At 39.0% G+C, this 23,040-nt stretch overlaps 2 pseudogenes; one reads left to right on the forward strand and one right to left on the reverse strand.

Moving 5' to 3' along the window:
- The first annotated feature begins 690 nt into the window (after nt 1-690).
- Nucleotides 691-14,874, forward strand: LOC122144717 (annotated as a pseudogene).
- A 3,408-nt stretch (nt 14,875-18,282) lies between these two features.
- LOC122144743 lies at nt 18,283-22,343 on the reverse strand (annotated as a pseudogene).
- Nucleotides 22,344-23,040: the final 697 nt, after the last annotated feature.

A 23,040-nucleotide genomic window follows, 5' to 3' on the forward strand; every position in this document is an offset into this window, starting at 1 on the left:
AAACAGTGTTTTTCACCGGAAGACCGTTCACCGCGAGGGAGGGGAGCAAAATCTGCAACCCAGCAGCCGCTGGTCCTTAGCTATCCTCAGAACAGTTTCACATTTAGCGGAGCATGCGAGAAGAAGCACCCAAACGACGACAACAGCAAGCAGACTTCTAGGGTTTAACTGTTGCGTCGAGTATTGTATTCCCCCGAGGAGAGAAGTTTTTGTTCCCGTGCGCCAGAGATGCTGCTAATGTTAGTGTTGTGAAAACTGCGCTCCGAAGACAGACTGACAGACACAACAACAGCAAAGCTTAAGAGTAGAAGTATCGTGTTTGTGAAAACAATGATAACTTATTTTTTATATACATTTGCGCTTAATATTAAATGGGCTATTGTAGCTTTATGGTCTCGTTTTAAAAGTGAACTGCCCCAACAGTGCTGTTTAGGGATTCGTTAGCTAACTATAGCTGTAAGTTCCGTTGGACTCTATTAGTAACTTACCGACGGAACCTGTCGACCGTTGGCAGCTCACTTCTTAACGTCTGTTTAATGGAGATTTAATGTATAAAAATGAAAGATATAAACCCAACCAGTGCTCTGAGTGTTTGTATATCTCATACGGTAAAATCAGTGTTGAGTTGTGTGTTGTCATGTGGATCATTGTGTGTATGCAGAGCGGAGCTTGTCTTTGTGCTGAATGAGCATGACGACCAGCGCCGAGCAGAAGTTCATCAGTCTGCGGAAGCGTTTGGATCAGCTGGGCTACAGACAGACCCCTGGCCATCGAGAGCCTGCCACTGGTCGAGAAACTCTTCAGGTGAATATGCAGTATTATTCATATTGAACTATACACCAATAAAGATTTTTGTCATCTGGGTCATTAGTTCAGATATTCTTGCCCTGCCATTATTTTCACTGGCCCTGGCACAAGAAATGTTTACCTTTCTATCTATTTATGTATAAATGAACTTTTTTCAACAAACTTTTGCTGGAAAAGGATGGAATATGGTTACATATTTGCAATTTCACTGTTTTCTTTAAGACATTTGCAAACATATGTATTCATTTTTTCTAGTTTCTGGAAATAGTCTTCATGAAAATGAAACATGACATACTTTATATATATATATATATATATATATATATATATATATATATATATATATATATATATATATATATACAGTACAGGGTCAATCAAAAGTTTGGAAACATTACTATTTTTAATGTTTTTGAAAGAAGTTTCTTCTGCTCATCAAGCCTGCATTTATTTGATCAAAAATACAGAAATTTTTTTTATATTGTGATATATTATTACAACTTAAAATAATTGTTTTTAAATTTATTATACTTTAAATTATCATTTATTTCTGTGATGTAGATGAATTTTAGGATCATTATCACATGATCCTTTAGAAATCATTCTAATATATGATTCATTATCAAAGTTGGAAACAGTTCTGCTGCTTAATATTTTTTCCAGAACATGTGATACTTTTTAGGATACTTTGATGAATAAAAGTAAAAAAAAAAAAAAAGCTATGTTTTTTAAAAATAAATATTTTGTAATCAACAATATACACTACTGGTCAGTAATCTGGGGTCAGTAATTTTTTCTTCTTTCTTTTTTTTTAAAAAAAAATAAAATCCATACTTTTAAAATTCAGCAAGGATGTGTTAAATTGATAAAAAGAGATAGTAAAGAAAATATATTATTAGAATATATATTATTAGATTTTTTTTATTTTGAATAAATGCAGTTCTTTTTAACCTTTTATTCATCAAATATATTAGACAACAGAACTGTTTCCAACACTCATAATAAATAAGAATATTAGAATGATTTCTAAATGATCATGTGATAGACTGGATGTACATGTGACACTGAAGGCTGGAGTAATGATGCTGAAAATTCAGCTTTGCATCACAGGAATACATTTTTTTTTTTTTTAAAGTATATTCAAATAGAAAACTATTATTTTAAGTTGTATGTTCGGTCTTCTGGGTGTGTTTGCCTGTGGGGCTGGGGCCTGTGCTGGCGTGCTGCTTGTGTCTGTGGGAGGTTGTTCCGGGGCCGGGAGGCTGGGGTGGACTGGGGTTGTGTGTAGTTGTAATTTGTGAGCACCTTGGGCGTGTTGGTGTGGTTGTGTATTGTTGGTGGTTTGTGTGGTTGAGGGAGCGTGGGTGTTGGTAGCGCTGTGATAGAGTGGGGGTGGCTTGGGTGCCAACTTGCTGCAGGAAAGACGGAAAAAGAAAAGTGCGAATGTTGATGCTGTTTCTGGAGCCATTTAAAGCTGAACATGCCCGGCTAGTCAAGAAAACAATGGTCTGGCCCCTTGGGCTGTTGAAACTGGAGGGAGAAGGATCGGATCAGCAGGGGTCTGGGGTGGCTTAATTCCTCAAATCCTGTTGCCACTTCAGATTTTTATTTATTTTTATCAAAGGGAAAGATTAAATAACCAGCATTTTTCCTAGTTACCAGAGCGAAAGCTTCAGTCAGAAACTGGAGAGGTGGGAGGGTCAGATCTGAATTGGGGTCAATAATCAGTATGTGCACAACGTTTCAATCCTTGAGAAGGACAGCAAAAAGCCAAGACAGAGCGGATCCTCCGCTCCAGACAAGAACATTGCAACTGTTTTTCCGACGACCAGGTTGATACTTTTATTTAAATTTCCCCTAGGGTTTCCCATCGTCTTTGTTAGACATCTGCTATTTAGAACATTTCATGGTCATGATTTGATTTAATAAGGAGGGATAGAGCGACACATCCCATTTAGACGGAGCTGTTCAGATATGATGAAGTCATACGATCCTTGCGTTGACGCCTAGCCCTCAAGTTCTGTGGCACGAACCAGATGAGCCTTACATCGCTGACCTTCTCTATCAGGTGGCTGATATGCACGGTGTTGGGGAAGAAACCAAAACACGCATCATGATTAATCAGGATGTTTTGGATTTTCTGTTCTTTTTGTAGGCATCCAAATGTCTCTTTATAAGGAAGAAAAATAAATAAAGGGAAAAGAAGAATAATTTGATAGTAATGTATTTTATCAGTGACCCCTTTAAAACAGTTCAATCAAAATTTGGACCAGAGTGGGGTGAGTTAAACATTTAATTTTGAAAGCCACGAATTAAACACATTATTAACATGAAAATAACTGGTTTGTAACGGCTTTAATATTCATGGTATATCTTAATTATATTGAGTCATTACAATTAAGTTTTACAAAAATAAAGGTTATTAAACAGTACATAATAGAGTTGTTTATGACTTTTCAAGGATATAAATAGTGAGTGACTTTTTAAAAAACATTTATATTTTGTTGCATTGAGTTTATCAAATTCAGCCCCAGTATTATTACATAATTGTGAAACATGGCAAAAAACGTTTTATGATTGTTGTTGTTGTTTTGAAAGGATCCAGGAGCTCCAAAAGGATAGTGCACCACAGACTGAAGCTTTGACCTGGAGAGAAGCCACAGGCAGGAATGATCAAACATCTCAACACACAGGCAAGCGCGTGCCACACACCTAAAAAAGTCTCTAATTTAATTACTATATGTAGGCTTAATACTGTATTCTGAGGTGATATGTGTTAATTTATTTCAGAGGATAAGACTTAAAAAGATTTTACATAACCTGCTACTTGATTGTTTGGGGAGAATGAGTACCGTGGATAGAGTTGTTATCCAAATGCGGGTCCTCCTTTAGAAACTCAGAACTAGTTTAAAGTAATTACTAGACATAATATTACTCTTTTTATTATTAATCTGATTTTTAACTGTGTTGAATGCATGTGTTCTATAATCCATGCCACCCTTAAATAAAATGTTTAATCATGCCTCTGTGTAACGGTGGAAGAGCCGAAGGGGGGGGGGTAAGTAGATTGGAGCCAGGAGTCTGAATCGAGCTATGGATGGGGGTCGTGACCAAAATCGATGTCATCTCTCTGAGGCTCAAAGACCATCAGCAAATGAAAAAAAACTTATTGCTCATCTGAACCTGCAAGGTAAATGGTAGACTTCCCTCTTAATAATTGCATCTATGTAATCTTAGGCTGGGGCAGATTATCCTGAATTGAGACACTGAACCTAGCATATACCTGCAGGATGAAGAGCTCATACTGATGTCCATCACCTCTGTCTGTAGGTTTGCTCTGTATGTTTTAGCTCTGTTATCTCCAGGTAGATGTCTAACCCTGTAATAACTCTATAATAACAAATACAATTTCCTCTCTCAGAGATAGGTATCTGCAGGAGACCCAACACGGGATCCCTGGAGCCGATGAGAATTGACGGACTGCAGCAGAGGAAGAAGACTGTGTCCCAGTGAGGTAGCTGATCTGATACACGTCGAAATCAAGAGCTGTGTCAGGAGCTCACTGAGATAGACCAGCTCGCCCAGCAGCTAGAGAAAGACAAAGAGATGCTTCTGGAGACTGCTGGCGACATGGAGCTGCAAGAGGCCAAGGTGATCTCAGTGTGGGTGGTTTGCTTGTGAACAATTTGTTAGAGTAATAAAGGTAAAACTCAGTGCTTCTCTGATGGTCTAAATTGGTATCAGATGTGGATAGAGTTAACAAACTGTAGTTTTGTGAAATATGTTTATATATCATTTTTTATATGTAGAGATAGGAAAGCTTAATAGCACTTCAAATTTTGATATTATTATAATACTTTAATATTTATTAACTATTTAATACTTGGTAAACCTAATGATTAAAATTTTCATATTTGGTCTCAATGTGTTTAATGCTTGGTTTTAATATATAAAATATTTAGCTTTATGTAGTGATACTTAAAAATGGCCCTGTTTCCTACCCTTTAGAAAAGAGATTCAGCGTCAACAGCGGGAGTTAGAGAACCTGGAGGAGGTCATCGCTACATTAAGACGGGTGTGTGCATGGGTCCATACAACAGCGTGTGAAACGAGCTGGTTAAAAATAACCATCTGGTTCAGAACAGCACATTTATTCTGTCTGGCTTGACATGACGTGGATGGTGTAGTATAGCTTCTGGATATAAAGCTTGTATGCTTTTGTAAACCATCTTTGGGTAAATACTTTACAATGTCTATTAAAAGCTTTCTGACTATAAGGAGGTACTTCTTTTTATAGCTGTTTCAGATATCTCACTCTTTATTACTTGCCTTGAGAGTGCTTGAATAGTGTTAATTAGAAATTGGCATTTCGAGTAATTTTGCAGTTTAATAGTTTTAACACACAAACAGAAACGTGTCCGTGTTTATCTGAAAATTAAGTTCTAAATCAAAGGTATACATTGTAAATAACATTTATACTTTTTTCAGAAACCAGGCTTTTCTTTTGAAATTAAATGCAATAATAATACAATAATAAATTGAAGACAATACAACAATAATAAACTATATTTTTTATTCATTAAAATAATTTGCACCACCTGGAGCTTACATAGAAACTAAAGTTGCAGCACACGCACCATTGCCTCTCATCAGGTCATGTACACAGCACCACCCAATAACCATATATATATAACTGTGTGATTTGGGTGAGAGATTCAGTGAAAAAATTAATATTTTTGCAATGTTTTGTTGCAGGATATGGCAGAGGGAGATCACGAGCTGAAAGACCGTCTGAGGGATCAGCTGCCTGGATCTTCAAGAACAGAATGACAAGATGGAGGGCCTGATACACTTTTCTGGAAGAAGACAAAAAGAGACTTCAGGATAAAGTAGAAGCAATGACGCAGACATGAAACACTAATCACTCCTCTTGTTTTTTTTGCGGGTGGGGTGATGTGTGTGTGTGTTAGTTTGCATATGTGATTTTGGTGCTGTGCTTGTTTTAGATAAGGAGATGATTAATGCATTCTAGAATTGGAGCGGATGCGGGCAAGGCATGGGATGTGTGGCAAGGAGCAGTCTCCATCCCGTCTAGATGCCTTTGTGTGAAAGTTTAGAGGAGGAGGAAAGAAATTTACTACAAACAGGAGCTGGAGCGATACCGTCTGCTTAGGGGCAAGACAGATAAAAGCCCCACCCCTAGTCCAGGCAGGGGGAGGAGCCCCAGAGGAAGAGGCAGCTGGCACGGAAAGGTTGGAGCTGACATTTACTTCTATAATTACAAGAAGATACGATGGTTTAAGCAGGGAGTGAAATTCAGATTACACACAGTTTTAATCAATCTTGCAAGTTCTGCATTTATTATATAATCACTTTATTCATATATTATTTCCTTATTACCTTTATACATTATAACAGATTTTTAAATGATTGACTCTTTAATTACCTGCTTAAACAAAATTATTTTAGAAAGTATTTACCAAAATAACAAAAAAACATGATTACCATCACACTTGTGCTGGGAAACACGTTGCTGTTTTTTTGTGTTTCCTAGAGAAGATGGAGACACAGAGCTTCGGACGTGCACTGAAGGAGCGGGATGAGCCTCCTGAGTCAGTGCTGCTAGGCTTTGAGAAACACATGGAGGACATTCAGACCAGAGTTAAACTACTGACTGCAGAGAGAGACCAGCTCAGCTCTCAGTGAGAAAAATATAACCAGCAGGTGAGAAGAACTCTGGAACAGCAAATTATGAGAATTTTTTATTTTGGGGTGGAGTATCTCCAAAAGGTACATCTAGCTGTTTTCCATGGTAATAGTTGTGCATGTGTTATAAATATAGGCTCAAGAGGAGCTAAGACGTGTCCAAAGGGGAGCTTAAGTCCTCTGAATTCCAGCACAGGAATCAGAGATGATGCAGTGGAACAAAACTGAAGCTGAACTCCAGAGAGTTACTGCTGAGAGAGACGCGCTTCGAGACAGACTCAAGTGTGTGTATGTGTTTGCAAAATGAAGTTTTTTTTTTTTTGTTTTTTTTTTCGCAGACCATAAATAGTTGCTAAGTATGTGCAAGCAGTTTTCTGTGGTTAGACTGTAGTTCACTTGTAGGGTGAGTGGTTATAGCTGTGTGTTACAAAGGAGAGTTGCCAAGATAAAAGCTTCTTTCTAACTTTCTAACTTTGCAGGTTGCCCAGAGCACAACTCTGACACGAGAACAGGAGGAGAACAGGATTCTTGACCTGGAGAACACCATTGAGATGGTACTACACTAATAGAGCTTGCACCGTTTATAGTTTCACAAACAATACCAGTGTGCTTTGTCATGTCTGGATAGTTATGGGCTAATTTCAAATGCCTTGATGGGCACTGCAGGAAAGGGATGCCTACTTGTAGGGTTGTTAAAAATGAATATGAGGAACTGAATACTTTCCAAAAAGACGCTTTGTGTAATGTACATTTAACTAAAACTGTCATTTGTAATTTGCCGTTAATGAATCACGTGATCCTGGGTGGGAAAGTTCTTCTGGTTTATTTTGAGACCTGAGGAATTTAAAACCCCGAATTGCTCTCATGAACCCAAGTGTATTATACTAAGAATACTATTAGCAGAACACTAAAAGTAAACTTGTATTAAACCCATTTGGATATTTGACTTATATTCGCAACAGCCTAAAAGCTGTAGACATTGGTTTTTACTGTATGTTATGAGGTTAACCTTCTGGGGCCAGTATCGTTTAGATTAATGTAGGATTTTAACAAAAATGCACAGAGTAATCCAATGCACCCTTCAAAGTGCTCTTTGCCTCGTTGTGGGGAAGAGCAAAATAATGCTCACTTATGAATTTGCCCTATATGTGAGGTTATTTTTAGGTGAAAAAAACACCTGTAAATTTTATCATAATGTGATGCATTACTGTGTTTGTGTGTGTGTAGCTGGAGAGAGAGAGGGCTGATCTGCGTGTTCATGTGGCTGTGCTGAAGGAGAGCCGTGTTGCTGCTGAGAAGGAGCTAAAGGCTCAGTCAGCGGCGCTGCTGCAGAATGTAGAAGAGGCCACACAGCAGAGAGCCGAGAGCTGTGCGCTCAGGTCTGTGTGTGTTTGTTTGTGTAGCACTGCTGTAGACAGACATTTCTGCATGTCATGGTTGTGCTTAAAATGAGTGCCTATAGTTGTACCTAAAATTATTAAGCAGCTTGATATTTCACGTGTGTGTGTGTGTGTCTGTCTTTAGGCTTCTGCAGGAGCAGATGGAGCAGTCCCTCTCAGATGTTCAGGGGCAACCAGATTATCTGTCAAGACCAATGAACTACAGGCAGCTCACCAACAGATCGACAAACTAGAAGAGAAGAGAAAAATCGGTGTGTGTCAGAACAGTGTCTTTGTATTGCGCTCTTCTAATTTTCTCAAGTGCACCTTTTTCGAACTATTAGCTGTTCTGTCTCTTCCTTCCTGGTTTCTCCTTAGACATCTGTTTAGAGATGCATCGATTGGATTGGACCGGTGACCGGCCAGTCAGTCTGCCGGTTCCGAGCCAGTCCTTTTTGACGTCACAGCTACGCTCACATCCGCATGAAAACATGTCGCCGGCATGCAAGTTCTTGTGAAGAAGACACTAAGTTCGCAGTTTGTAATACATGCAACTTTAGGGCCAAAGTAAACCGTGGGGAACGGGGCTCTATTAATGCTTGTCTGGGACAAGTAGATTTTTTAAAGGGGCAAGTGAGAGAGAATTTTATCCACCCCCAAATGAAAATTTTGTCATTGATCACTTAGGGCTGGTCCGACTATATTTTTTGAGCTTGGAAGCTTCGGTAGTAATCAACACCGAATATTTGAAGATTCGGAGGGAGGGGCTGAACATATTCTTCTCTAGGGGGACTAACACTGTGTCTACAACGGACGCGGCGGTGTGGCGGGGGACAAAACTACAATAGACCCTGTTATGCTGTCTACACTGGATGCGGCGCAAGCGGCTGACTTTATTCCTCGACAGTAAACCCACTGCTGCGTTCTATTTATGATGTACTGACACAAATTTCAAATGATTTTCTTACAACAGTCCCACTTTGTCGTGTCCAGTGTAGACAGACTTCAGCTGTTACTTGTAGACAGACTTTAGCTCTGTGTGTTTGTCTGTTTGTATTTTTATTATGTTGCGAGAACCATTCATCCAGTTTGGTGCAATATGGACATGCGACACGTTTTCATTATGAATAAACTTTTAATAAACTACAGAACAGCGCAAGCTGAAATATGCTCCGAGAACAGACACTGCACTAGTGATAAACAAAACACACAGGTCTGTTAAGTGCAATACTTTTAATATAGACAAATTATTATTAGGCTGGGCTACTGTTCTTTCTTTTTAAGTGCACGTTTTTATCATGTAAAATTACTTATTAACATGGTGGATAAGCAGCTCATTTTTTTTTTTTAACTCCAACAATATACTATAGGCTTAGTACTTACAGAACTCAGGTGATTTCTCAAACTTGATGTTCTGTTGCGGTAGGCCAGTTTCAAATCACATATTTGCCACACTGCCTTTTGTCTTGTCCTCACTCAATTTCAAGTGCTCGCACACAGCTGAGGTCTTGGCATTTTTGTCTTTTCTTCCAGATGAACTGAATCATGATGTTCACTCAAGGGCGAATGAGAACCCGTTTCGTTGGGGATGCCTGGTGTTCGAAAAAAAATAAATAAAATTAGAATATTCGAATCTCAAAATTGAAATCGAATGCCAACTCACCGAACTAATATTCAAATAATCTAATATTCTGGTCCAGCCCTGTAATACCCCATGTCGTTCCAAACCCATAAAAGCTTCGTTCGTCTTCAGAACACAATTTAAGATATTTTGGATGAAAACCGGGAGGCTTGTGACTGTCCCATAAACTGCCCAAGTAAAATACACTGTCAAGGTCCAGAAAAGTATGAAAAGCATCGTCAGAATTGTCCATCTGCCATCAGTGATTCAACCGTAATGTTATGAAGCGACAAGAATACTTTTTGTACACGAAGAAAATAACGACTTTTATTCAACAATTCCTCCCCTCTATGTCTCTCCAAATTAGCGTAGCTCCATTTAAGAGAAATCTGAGCAGTATGCAGGCAGTGTACGTGCTTCTGTGTCAGCCGCGCCCACAAGGATAACATTTTCTACATATATTAATGCTTTGGTTTAAAAGAAAAAAGCACATCAGCGCAGAGTGACGACACAGAAGAGCGTACGCCGTCTGCGTACTGTTCAGATTCTCGAAAATGGTGATGTGGGGAGAGAGGAAAGGAATTGTTGAATAAAGTTATTTTTGTTTTCTTCATGTACAAAAAGTATTCTCATCGCTTCATAACATTACGGTTGAATCACTGATGGCAAATGGACTATTCTGAATATGCTTTTCATACTTTTATGGACCTTGACACTTTTATTTATTTGGCAGTCTATGGGACAGTCACAAGCCTCCTGGTTTTCATCCAAAATATCTTAAATTGTGTTCCGAAGATGAACAAAGCTTTTACGGGATTGGAACGACATGGGGGGGGGGGTAAGTGATTAATGACAACATTTTCATTTTGGGGTGGAGTATCCCTTTAAAACGTCAATAACAAAAATAACTAGTGAAGCACTGAAATGTCACCACCAAAACCTTTCTCACTAGAATGATTCTGATTTTATTGCATTAAGTGTAAATGGAGACTGATAATGTATTTATGTCTTGCCATGGGGCTCACGCAGCGCACACACAGTAACTCACAGAAAACTATAGATGCAAAAAAAATATATATTTATAATATATGATTTACATTACACGACCAAGATGTTTCCCCAAATATCATCACGATTGCAATGTGACACTGATTTTATACAATAGTAGTTCAATAAACAAGAAGTTAAAATTAAGTAACTTACATTTTAGACAGTATTGACTGTTTTTGCTCAGTTTCGCAAACAAAAATAGTTATAATCAAAGCCACAGCAGAACTGTTGTCTCCCAGCAAACACAAGCAGTGTTACTGAATGAATCCACTAATCGAGTCAATGATTCAGTGAACCATTCATAAAGACAGTCACTTGCCTCTTTTTGAATGAATCAGCTGTTTGTAGGAATCAGATGAATTAATGACTAAATGACTCCCTCATTAAAACAGTAATTTGTCGCCACCTACTGTTGGTTTGGTTTCATATTTAAAAGTAATGCATTTTTCATTTGTATGTTACATTTTTTTTATATTAATCTTATAAAACTTATGCTTTTGCAATTTGATGTGAAAATTTAATAAGGTTAGGGAAAATTTTTATAAATTTTCAAACAGTAGTTTACTAAAATGTTTTTTTGGGGGGGGGGGTTCATTAGCATATTTGTTTTGTGTTCATTAGAAATTTAGGCACATGATATCTTTTCACTGTACAGTTGTTAATTTCCTGATGTAGAAATAAGATTTTGATTGTGTTTTTAATGTAGCTGATCTGAGCAGACATAGTTCATCGAGGAAAGACGAGGTTGCAGCTCTGCAAAGCACAGTGGCCTCTCTAGACCGAGAGAAAGATTCCCTGCAGGATGCCGTGGACCAGAAGACTGAGAGTATGGTGCTGCTACAAGAGGAGATCCACAGGAAGGTACTGCTGATAATTGACACACAGAATGAGGGGACGTCTTATTACAGCCCTGTTTTAAAATACAGAATCTTTGGTAATATTTATAGAGAAGATAACCTGCTGCAAGCAGTAAAATCATGCAAATTACTATGGTACTGCATTATAAAGTTGGTTTTGCTTCACAGGAAAAGACTCTTTTGGAAGTTCGGCTTACAGTCACAGACTTGGAGAACTCTATGGAGTAAGTGTCTGTTTTTTTTCTGTCATAATTAATATAAATGTTCTCAGGATGATGGGATCTTTCTGTCTTTTGGGGGAAGAATAGAAGGCCTTGAATGTCTTTTACCTCATGTTTTTCAGTCAGCTGAAGGGGACATTGAGCAGTCGAGAGAGGGAAATCTCTAGTCTGCGCAGACAGCTGGACCAATCTCAAGAGGAGCTCTCAGCTGTCAGTCGAGACAGAGAGGTCGCACTGAGAGAGAACCGGAGGTTACAGGACGATCTGGCCACCATGACCAGAGAAAACCAGGTGCATACATCCACGCCAACAGTCCCTCTTTCCTTTCCCTGTTTTCATTTCTCCAAACCTTCCAGATGGTAAAAGTAAACCCACTACTATTAACATGACCATCTATGACCAGTGAACCTCACATAAACACATGCTCACGTTCTTGTGCTCTTTCTCCAGGCAGTGCATGGAGAGATGCAGGAAGCTCTGAATGAGAGGGATGAATTAAAGCTCAGAGTTCACTCCTACATCTCAGAGGTGGCACGGATAGAAAGCATGATGGCTGCCAAGGTGAGAAACGGAGAGGGAAAGAAACACAAAAAAGGTCTAAGGAAATCGTGTCAATATTCCTTTTTTATATAATGCGATTGTTATAAATAGAATTTAAAAATATATGATAAGCAGAATGTTTAAAAGCCATGAAAGATGCGTTACAGGCATTTTTCAGAGACTAACTAAAAATATATTTCTTAAAAAATCCTTACCCTTGGTAGAAATACATGGTAGAACTATACTACATTAAAAAAAAAAAAGCAAAATGCAGAATTGTGTATTCGGTGCAGATTCATTTTGTGAATGTTCCAATTCGAAATCAGAAGTGTACATTTTATTAGTTGCAATTTATGATTTTGCACTGAAGCTGTTTTTATGTTGTGTATAGGAACAGGAGAATAGGGACATGCTGGAGCGTTTCCGGACCATCCACAACGAGTCGGAAGATAGAGAGCTGAAGCTGCAGCATGCTGAGGGGCTAAACAACTCTATCAGACTGGAACTGCTCTCATCTGACACAGAGCGCAGACACCTCCGAGAGAGAGTCTCACTGCAGGACAGAGAGATACAGGAGGTATGAGTGACTCTGAGCATGAGGAGTACAATAAAAGGCTGTTTTTCATTGCCTCATGGCCTGTGATTTCCTTCAGCACTTGAACGCTCTGCAAGCATATGAAGCTCAGGTGTCGTCGCTGGCACGGGCAATGTCTCGTTTGGAAGAGGAGGTCCAGGCGGCTCGAGCTGAGAAAGCCTCAGTGTTGGCAGATCTGGCCTCTGTCAGAGAACTGTGTGTTAAGCTCGACTCCAGCAAAGAGCTCACCACTCGCCAGCTGACGGCTAAGAGCATGGAGCTGGAGAGAGTAAGACACACACACCATCCTCCCAGTTTGAAAATTTGAAAATGAGCATATATGCAGCTAACCAACACTAACCTTTGAGTGTCAACCTCAGGTGACGAGTGAACTGGAGGATGTGCACTCCGAGGCAGAGCTTCTGAAAAAGCAGCTGGCCAGCGAGCGGCTGACGGTACGCAATCTCGAGACGCTGCTCTCCACCAATCGACAGAAGGAGTTTCAGACGCACCTGAGCGCCAGCGAGAAAGAGTCTGAGCTCAAAGTGCTGAAAGACCGCCTCGCTCTAGCTGACAGTAAAACGTAAGTGGAAAAACAGTGGGCACAAGGGCCATTTATAATGCTTGTGATTATTACACTACTTTTCAAAAAATTTTAAGTTAGTTGGTAAATGCTTATGTTGTGTAAATGCTTAAGTGTTTTTAAATATCTAATGCTTACCATAGCTTAATTTATTTGACCAAAAATACAGTAAAGCTTTTTGTCAGCAGCCAATTTTCACATGATTCAAAGCTCAAAGTAATTTTGAATGTAATACTTTACTTTAAGTCACTTAAACTGTCCTGTTTTTTAAAAAAAAAAAAACTTTTTTTTTCCCTGATAATGCAAACAGACATATGCAATTTACAATGTATTAATATTTAACTTTTTTGCATACATAGTATAGCATGCAATCTAAACTTTAATGCATTTATATTTGAAATTTTACAATAAAATACTTTTTTGGTAAACAAACACATTTTATGGATTAATTTTCAGTAGTTTCAGCCCTGCGGACCCAGGCCGTAATGTAGAAAGTGTTTGATGAGGTCAGATATGCACTGCAGTGCACTGATAGAAAGGAAGGAGGGGTCATTGGGTAACAGATGGAGGCAAACAAGCCTCACCCAGTCATTTAGAGGGGAGCAAACTATACATTTGTTTTTAACTGACACAGAGCTCTAAAACATCAGATCTCTCTCTCTCTGTCTTTCTATATATAATATATAGGGAGAGAGAGAATCTTTTATGTGTATGTTACATTTATTATTGTTTCCTGTAGTGTGTTAGATGGCGAACTGTGAAGCATTTGTCACTGGCAAACACAGGCGACTGTGTCCTCTTTAAGGGTGCATAAAGAGTCCATTCAATGTTGCTCTCCTCCAACAACAAGCAGTTTCTCAATAGTGTTGCTTAGTGTAAGTGTGCAGTTGCCATGGCGATCACTGATGGCAGCGTGTGGAACAAACAGACATCAATCAAATGAGGATGTCTTAATGCACTCCAGCACAGTTTAAAAGCAATACAAGCTGGTTTAAAAACAATATTTTTGCCCTTTGTTCCAAGATCTCAGACTGTGTTTAATTGTAGGGCTGGTCATACTAGAGAGGTTTCTCAGCTGCGCGGAAATGTGTCTCAGCTGCAGACAGAAATGGACGTCCTCAAGAGGCAGCTAACCACTGAACGCTTTGAAAGGTTAGACTCTGACTTATTACAATACCTGTGAGCCGCCTAACCATCATTGAATGTATTGTAAATGACCCATTTGACCCACTGTGGCTGGTTTCTTCTGTGGTAGGGAGAGAGCTGTGCAGGAAATGCGCAGACAGGGCTTATCCTTCTCTTCGCTGCGGAGCTCTTCCCCTCTCAGCACCTCTCTCAGTCCCCGGCTGCTTCTCCTGAGCGCTCCATCCTCCGCACTCCAGAGCACTCCGTAGACAAGACGCCAGAAAAGTGAGTATTGCCTAAAACCTGCATGTGAGATATCATTTATCTGCAGCAGATATCAGTTCTTGTGGGATATTCATAACCATGCATTTATGATTTTTCAGAAGTGTGAGCTTTAAGGAGTAGTGGCGAAAGGAAGTAGTTCTTCACAACCTGTCCATTTTCAGTGACAGAAGACAGGGTGTTATGGGAAAGATTTTTGTGTTTAGTCAGTTCTAACGAAACATTGTGTTGGGCCAGAAATGTCTCTGAAATCAGTCCAAAAGATATTTTCTTGGGCTTCTAAAAGGGAAGTATTTGTATATCTACAAGGTCAATGGTAAAATTATGCCACCAAAGCAATATGTAGAGCAGTGTCTTTTGTTAATTTATACACTTTGTAATAACCTGAAATGATTTTGCAGTAGTTGTATTGTCATTATTGTTCTTAATAGTTTTAGATTTGTGAATGGAAAATGAGGCAGCTCGCAGTACTTCCATGTATTTAATATTTTATCATCTTTACATGGCCGACCTTTAATAAGTTCAGCTTAAGAGGAAAACTGTTCTAAAACATGCCTGAAATGAGATGTGAAATGAACTGGCAACGCAAGGAACCAAAGAGCCATGTGACTCAGGGCTGTGTTAATGTCACACTACCACACCATCCTGTGTTTTATATGTGTACGTATGTAAAATAAAACTTATTGGGCGGATTAACTTATGAATAAACATTAAGTTTTTAATATAATTTGTCTCATGTTTGGTATTAATCATTGGCTGTGTGTACTATGTGTTATTAATAATAATGTAATCTTTTTTGTGTGTGTTTGCATATCAGAGAGTGACACTCCATTTGGTCTGGTGAGAAATAAATTGCGAATCTTTTTTTTTTTTTTTTTTTTTTTATAAAAAAGGAAAAAAGAAAATCCACAAGTATGTCTTTGATATTCTGGAGTACAAAATGATTATTCACTATGCCTTCCTGAATTGTATTTTCTTATAGCTTTTATTTGATGTTAACAGCCTGAAAGATACATGTGCTGAACATTTCTTCATTTTTCATGTTTTGTTGCCATTTAATTTGTGATACTTGCTAAGCCACGCTATTGCTCATCAACACTAAGTATTACATGCAGTGTAAGTATGTAACTCATTCTACACCATTTGCTACATGAATGAGTGGGTTTCCTGAAGTGTGCTATTATGTCAAATTACTTTTTTTTTTCTTTCTTTTTTTATGGCTAGCAATAAAACAAACTCAGCCATAAGAGGAATAACTCAACCAGTAAAAACATATAAAGCGTTGGCTTGACAATGCCAGAAACCCTGCCAGCAAACACAGAATATTCCCCGAACATTAGCATACGGTTCCAAGAGAAGCAAATAATAACACTCTGATAAGGTTCTCTGTTAGTTATTTTTGTAACCAACATGAACATTCCCAGAATGTTCTGAAAGCCAAAAACTTAGCTGGGCTGAGAATCATAACATCCCAGCATCATGATAGCGTTTACATGGACAAGCACCTTTGAACAACACTTTGAAAGTGATTCCAACAATACTGTTGATCTCCTGTGCTATTCTTCTAAATAAGGAATTTGAATATTTTAAGACTATAGTTAACGTTGTAGTTCTTGGGTGTGAACAGCCTTTAAATTTAATTCCTATTATTCCTTTGTGTTATCCAGACTGAACTTTTGGGTGTCAGCTGAGCTTTCACATCCTCACACTTCCCAAAGAAATCCAGCTTGTGTGTTTCAAAGATTTTTTATTTCCTCATTGTACAGTACTTCAGCTTTTGGATGTGAAACTGCATTCCTCATAATCTCTTAAGGGATTCAACACAGAGTCTCATCTTTTCAGAGGAAGGGGCAGATGGAAAGAGTTCAAGTTTGTGGTCAGAAACATTTGTTTTTGTCATATGAAACAACACACTCAACACAATTCATTAGATACAGATAGGAACGACTTCAAAAGCTAGTTGAAGACTCATTTTCTCGCTATGAGCTTCACGTTTCTAATTGCAAAAGGATTAATGAGCAAAATCATAAGGGACAGCAGAGGTAATGATTATCTACATAACCAAAAAAGAAAAACACTGGAAACTTTAACATTACAATGACATGAAAATGGTGAAAGCTTGTGCTTACGAATATAAAACTCTCATGATAGTCTTGCGCACAGCACAATGTTCTTCATTTTATCCCCATTAATATGGACATCCTACTGCATCTCATGAATAAAAACAGCTGATTGCGTATTTCCAGTTTTAAATAGTGGTTTGAACTTAAATAGCTCTCAGATACACTGTACCGAGGCTTATATTCAAATATATTTTCAATTCTGTACAGGTTTAAAATATATGTTTAAAAAAGTATTAAAATATTAACATATTGGAAGATTATAGACAGTCTCATAAACCTAGGTATAAACCTATAGACCAGGGATCTCCAACCCTGCTCCTGGAGAGCTACCATCCTGCAGATGTCAGTTCCAGCACACCTGTCTGTAATTATCAAGTAGACCTGAACACCTTGATTAGCTGCTTCAGGTGTGTTTGATTGGGGTTGGAGCTGAAATCTGCAGGACAGTAGCTCTCCAGGCTATTCAAACACACCTGATTCAATAGACTTTAAAAAAAACATGGACGTAGTGTCCGTGACGTCACCCGTAGGTTTCCGAAGAGTGTTTTTTGAAGCCTAAAGTAGGCGGAGCCGACCGTTGCCATCTTGGCAGCGCGTCACCGCGCATCACTCCCGAATAATGGTCAAAGGGGCGGGAGCTGGTTGCTGAAACCACACCCACCTAGCTTGACGGCGGTGACAGCAGCAGCCTTCCACCTGTCACTCAAGTGGCCACGCGCTTAATTGTGCAGAATTTTAAGGACTAATATAATTTAAACGGATGAGTTATAAAAAAAATCCACCCCCTCACAGTTGTCATGAAGGGCAAATTAGCTATATAGACCAAAATCATTTTTTTTGTACCAGGCTGTAAAAATGTTTTTTTTTCTGCTGTAAAGTTGGGGCATTTTAACATGGGAACTCTATGGGACTGACTCCCTTTTGTAGCCAGCCTCTAGCGGTCAGTTGACGAATTACAGTTTAAGTCACTTCCTTGTTGGCTTCACGAGAGAGAGAGTGGGAGGTTGCCGCTTGTATAAACCATAGACTGTAAAAAAATATGGACGTAGTGTCCGTGACGTCACCCATAGACTCCTCAATAGCGGTTTTGAAGCTCAAAGTGTGCAGAGCGGGCCGTCCACACAATTGCACACCCCCACAACTATACACTCCCGGAAAATCGAAAATAGGCAAAAAGGCAGGAGCTGGTTGCTGAAGTCACGCCCACCTAGCTCGAATGAGCGCCAATCCACCTGTCACTCAAGTGGCCACGCCCTTAATTATGCAGAAGGCTTAATATAATTTAAACGGATGAGTTCTAAAAAAAAATCCACCCCCCTCACAGTTGTCACAAAGGGCAAAATTAGCAATATAGACCAAAATCATTTTTTGAACCAGGCTGTAAACGTTTTTTTTCGGCTGTAAAGTTGGGCATTTTAACATGGGGAGTCTATGGGACTGACTCCCTTTTGCAGCCAGCCTCAAGCGGCCAGTCGATGAATTGCAGTTTTAGTCACTTCCTTATTGGCTTCACGAGAGAGAGCGCGAGGTTGCCGCTCGGTATAAACCCAATGCCTTTGTTAATGCCTACAGTATTCAGTGGTTGTGTTGGGTAAAGCATAGCCGAACAGAGAGAAGTCCAAAATATACTTGGGCAGGAGCTCTTTGAGAAACTTCTGTGGCACAGTGCATAAGTAATAATGCAGCGTTTCTTTGGTAACGGGTTTGTACCACGTCTGGCGTTCTGGGAAACGCACGTGTTGCGGCGCTCCGACACGTTCCAGAACGTAATTGGCGTCACTCTCCAGCCTTTCGTACGAGCCAATGAAGTCATATTCTATGGCGCAGGGTTGGCACAGGTTGTAAATGGGCATCCAGTGTTCGTTCATCCGCTCCGGGTCTTCATCGATCAAATAACGCACAAACTCTGTGAAGGGTCACGTCATTTCCTGCTATTTTTTTATCCTTTGCGTAGCCTTTTCTATAGCGGCGTATGATCTCCGCACCGTATTTCCGCTGATACGCCTCAATTTCGCCAAACTTGTTGCGATAGGCTGAAAGCAAGCGTGCCATCGGCTCTCGCACGAACATGAATTTAAAATAATGCCGTAGTCGATGGCGAATCTCTTCGGGCGGAAAGTCAGAAAGAAAGACCAAATCAGCACGATGGTCCATCTTCACTTTGACGTCTACGTTGGCCAGAGCGCCGCTCAGTACCTTCAGCACTCGCTTCCAGTTGGAACAGGCCACTTTGGGGATGTAGCAGTACAGGAAGTGATGCTCGTCGTTCACTAGTATGTGCTGGAGGAGAGTCTTCCTCTGCAGCGGACTGAGAGACCACACGCTGTGAGGCATGTTCTTCTGACCACACATCGATCTTATGGTGCGATTGCGGATCTCTTGTACAATCTGGGGGGAAAGGGGCATATAGAACTTTAGAACAATATAAAAACAGAAAAACTTGTGCATAAATTTAGTTTCATGTTTTGTAGACCTACTGTGAGATACAAGGTTGTTAATCACAGGTAGATGCTGTTGCCGAATACATCAGCCTGCATTATTCCAATTTAATAAAATAACTAAACCTAACATTTGAATTCCAGGTGGGGGAAAAAAATCCCCCAATTAAAAAAAAAATGTCCAAATGCTTTAGTGCCATTCACTCAAAATATATTGTTTATATACATCGTTTTTAACTATTTTAAAATTGCTTCATGGGATTATAGTTTTTTTCACTTATTAAAGCAGTTAAGTACACAGTTTTATACTTTTGTCTTTTTCAGTCAAATTTCCAAATCCTTTTTTTTTTTTTGCTTTAAAAAGTTTGAAATGTTGTGATTCACCCTGTACTTGATTTGGTTGATAGCTTATAATGCTTTAACAAAGACTTGAAAATTGCTATGGAGAATTGGGGTGGGGTGGGGGGGGGGGGGGGGGTATTGGGCACAACTTACCAATCAGAATCAAGTATTTCAGAGAACCATGTAAAAATGTAAATAAAATATGATGTGCTCTTTAATTACTTCAGTTGTTTTGTGAAACTGTGTACCAAATGATTCTTGAACAAAGTGACTTCACTCTAAGGTCTCAACTCACTTGGTCTGATCTAAATATAATTTTCTCCTAATAAAAAAAATTACATTTAAAAATAGCAAACTATGTTTAGCAATAAAACATCTCTCCATCAAGCCAAAAGCAGATGAAACATGAAAATTACTAAACAGGAAAAAAAAAAAACATGTACTCTGGACCATACCACTGGACGACCAAACATCATGTGAACTGCACTTAAAACGAACTCATCAATTCATTTTCAGGATACATACACAAGAAGAAACAATAAAATGTTGCAAAAATATAAAAACACATACAATGAAGACTTCTCTATCAACATAAGAGTGTTCACTTCACACATTCAGTTGCCATTTTGCAAAAAAAAAAAAAAAAAAAATTAAAGTGATTGTATGCTTCTGTCAGGAGCACAGCAGGGAACTTACCTTGAAAGAACTGGCCCCAAGTTTCATATTTTATATCTTGGTTTGAAGGTATGAAATATGGAGCTGTTCCATCAAAGATCCATAGATCCTCCAGTGGAGTAATAATAGGACAGTATAATTGGATTAATCAGATATAAATAGGAATAATCGGATTTTAAGCCTTAAAATTACCTTTTACACTAGCGTCCAAAAGTACAGTACTGAAAGAAACTGCAGTAATAGCAGAAGAAAAGATGTTGAGAAGTTTTGGCAAACCCAATGGCCAGTGGTGGCTCCAGATTTTTTTTGTGAAAGTAATGAACATCTATAAGCTTCAGCTATCTAAATGGTACTCAAATTCAGCCCCCTTGTGTTATACAGCAGCTTCAAAAAAGGTTAATTTAATTTTTTGTAGTATTAAAATTCTCATGTGCCACTGTTATTAGTAATATAACTTCAAATGCCAATTGCCAAATGAGACACTTACAAATTAATACGATTAATGAACACACATAGAAAAGAGAGAAAGTAGGGATTTAAAAAAAAATGTTATTGTTTTATTTTTAACTTATTAGTTTACACATATCCTATTTATTTCATTTTTTCTGACCATCAAGTGTCAGTTACTCTCAGTTGCATCATATTGTGTCAATGATTGCAAGAGATATTGTCTAAAGCATCAAAAATAGGCTATATTATAACCTCCCTGTGCTGAGTTGCATCATATTGTGTCAATGATTGCAAGAGATATTGTCTAAAGCATCAAAAACAATCAATATAGGCCTGTTACATTCTTCTTATTAGGCCTATTATTCACATCAGGTTACCTTTATTAATAAATTACAACATACAACATTGCCCCGCAAATAATTACATGAAATTATTGCCTCTGAAGTAGGAGCTAATTTGGTTCCCCGAAAAAGGCAGTCCGGTACTAAAATCGTACCCACTTCCGGCGGTTCAAAAACGCCCAAAAGTGAGTAGTTCCACAATTAGTTCTGGTACTATCAAAAGGTTCCTGCCATGCGAAAGGCCCTAATATCAGTTGGCCCCTTAGGCACTTTTTTTTTTTTTTAAGGTTTTAATGCTTATTTTTTTAGTGTTAATGTAAGTGACATCAAAAAAAAACAAACCAACCAAAAAAAAAACGTAACATCATTAGGAAAATCCTTGGGGGGTCTGTGCCGGGGCTAAAGGAGTTTCTGATGGGGCCCCGTCAAGCCCCGCCCTAGCACCGCCTCTGCAATGGGCTAGTGTCTGGAATGTTTTATTCCCCATAAATTGTTCTCTCTTTTCTGTCCAAGTACTCAGAGTAGTGCACTAGCTGGGGCAAAGGACCAACATCTGAGACACTTTTGGAGTTTTAAATTAAAATCTGAGAACTTTTAATTTTCTCATAAGATAATTTTTGTGACATATTGCTTTGATTTTAAAAGTGGTATCTATCGTTTCATATTCAGCCTAACATACTTTTTGAAAACATTTTACGTGTGGCTAAATTGTTCAGGTAATAACTGGGGACACTGTATTGAACTGAATTGTTGACTAGGTCGACAGCTTACTATGTTTTGGCCGCCGCAGCCCGAGTTATCGTGAAAATTCACTGCAGTACAGACTCGCGAAACTCGAGGAAAGTCTGATGACTGCATGCAAACATATCAGAATATTTTAGGAATTTCACGCCAACTGTTTTATTTCAAAATCTAGCGAACGTGTGCCTCTGTTCGACTATCTTACCTGAGACTCCACGTCCACAACCGCGTCGCTGCTCCTCGCTCGGTATTCCACCTTTTCTTCCCAGTTGGCGCGAGCGCCTGCGGAGTCTGCACGCTGTTCAGCATTTCCCTTCTCTATCATGATCAACAGGCCCTCCGGATGCCACGATCACGCGAACGTCAGCACCGAAGGAACGACGGCGGAGTGTCTGCGAACGGTGGGTCGCGCTCACGGACGGTCTGAAGTGGACCAGGGGTCCGCTCGCTCGTTTAATAAATCCCGTACTCCTTCTTGCGAGCGGCATAGTGAATCACAGCCATGAGTACAAGAGTCCGTCCGGTTATTGAGGCTCAGTTACTCAAAATACCGACAGATCAACACACATCCATCGCTTCAGTGAAGCAGCTAACCAACATCTGATTTCAGTGCTTTCTGTGAAAGGGTTGGGGACTTTTTTAAGAGAGCATTATGGGAAATGTAGTATTGCCGCAATGGGGGTGGGGAGACAAAATTTCGGGGGAACACTTGTAAGTCATAGGTTCGCTGTCTGTGATTGACGCCGGCACACTAGGTCAAGTCGCTTTAAAATTACACAAATTATATAATTAAGGTGGCATTTTTTTGGTCCAGGCTGCCCACCACTTCGAGATAGATAGATAGATAGATACCAGTCAAAAAGTTTTTGAACAGTAGATTTTTAATGTTTTTAAAGATTTTCTTTCTTCTGCTCACCAAGCCTGCATTTTATTTGATCTAAAACTACAGCAAAATCAGTAATATTGTGAAATATATTTCCTCTAATTAAAATAACTGTTTTCTCAACTGGTTATCCAGTCGGTTAGCTGTAGCCTGTCGCTGGGGAACGTTCCCACACCACAATGATAAACTGTTTTATAATCAAAAATCACTATCAAATACTCAAGAGAGAAGATTAACTAAAAATGAAAAGTATGCTTTATTTTTGGCTTACACGACTACGACTCCAGGCCTTTTTTTTTAAC

Source organism: Cyprinus carpio, unplaced genomic scaffold (genome assembly GCF_018340385.1).
Source record: "Cyprinus carpio isolate SPL01 unplaced genomic scaffold, ASM1834038v1 S000006753, whole genome shotgun sequence".
Classification (NCBI taxonomy): domain Eukaryota; kingdom Metazoa; phylum Chordata; class Actinopteri; order Cypriniformes; family Cyprinidae; genus Cyprinus; species Cyprinus carpio.